The sequence below is a fragment of the Macrobrachium nipponense genome, chromosome 1 (genome assembly GCF_015104395.2).
Source record: "Macrobrachium nipponense isolate FS-2020 chromosome 1, ASM1510439v2, whole genome shotgun sequence".
NCBI lineage: Eukaryota > Metazoa > Arthropoda > Malacostraca > Decapoda > Palaemonidae > Macrobrachium > Macrobrachium nipponense.
The window spans coordinates 213,580,280-213,581,811 of record NC_087200.1 but is presented as its reverse complement, the minus strand read 5'-3'; positions in this window follow the sequence as shown (position 1 = coordinate 213,581,811).

The window sequence follows — 1,532 nt, the reverse complement described above, 5'->3', positions numbered from 1 at the left end:
AAGAGAGAGACAGAAAAAAAGACAGACAGACAGACAGAGAATATAAGATTTTACGGTCTTTGTGAGAACACAAGCTAACAAAGAAAGGGAATGGTTGAAGCTAAAGAAATAAGCTAAGAATAAAGGAAGATGTGTAATAGACAAATAGTAAGAGGTAGATGAGAGAGAGAGAGAGAGAGAGAGAGAGAGAGAGAGAGAGAGAGAGGAGAGAGAGAGAGAGAGAGAGAGATGAAATATAGAAGTTTGTAGTCTTTGTGAGAACAAAAATGACAAAGAAAGGTCATGATTGAAGCTAAAAAACAAATGTCCTGAGAAAAAGGAAATGTGTAAGTGGAGGAGAGTAGAGACGAGAGAAGACGAGAGAGAGGGGGGGGGGGGGGGGGGGGGGGGAGAGAGAGAGAGAGAGAGGGGATTACAGGTGCTCCGGGGGGAGCAAAGGGGGAACAATTTTTATTTTGACTAATTGTGAGCAAAACTATGTTACTTCTTTTCATTAATGTCGAGGACTGGATGATGAAATTTATTTATTTATATTTTTTTTTTCTGAAAACTATCGATAAAGAAAAATATTTATACTTCAATTTATTATATGGGTGATAATGATTTTCTTTCTTTTTTTAATGCTTAATTTTAGGGTGTAAGTAACATATGGCATGCATTAACTAATATTCAGATAATTCATTATTTAGGCATAATGAACTATTTTCTAAAACCTTCTGGTTTTGAAGGAAGATCTTTCATTAGGTCACCTATAAATTTAATATGATATACTTCAGAGCAGAAATATATTTCTTCATGAATGCCAATATGGTAATTTATCCCATGAATTAAGATTTTCTAAGAAATAATGCATAATCTTCTTGCATCTTAGGCTATTTGCATAGAAATGCAGGGCTGGAGACGGTACGCTCCCATTTCTCTCAGGTAATTTGGGGTGCCTAGCACTAAGTAGGGCTGCGGGAATGCTATAATATTCCTGGTACTCCACGGAATATACTATATATATATATATATATATATATATATATATATATATATATATATATATATAATATATAAAATGTATATATATATATATATATATATATATATATATATATATATATATATATATATATTATATAAATAACTATATATATATATTAATATATATATATAGATATATATATATATATATATAATATAATATATATACAAAACTGAACCAAAAATGTTATGTGATTAAGCAATTATGGGAAAGCTTGTTGTAAATATAGCTAAGCAGGATGTGTTATGGTAAAAAATGCATTTTTTAAAAGTGTTTACTGGATGAGACGAATAAAACTGGAACGTTATAGTAGTTTTCGAATTCATTTATTCCATGCTAAGGGTAAATTGTTGTCTGTTATCGCGTATTTTGTCAAGAATATGTAATCGTCTGGAAACCTAAAAGCAAGGATCTGAACAAAAGATTTAAGAGCTTAAAGTATTAAAACACTTTAAGTAAAAAAGAAAATTTAAAAAAAAGAATTTAGAACAGTGTATGTAATTCA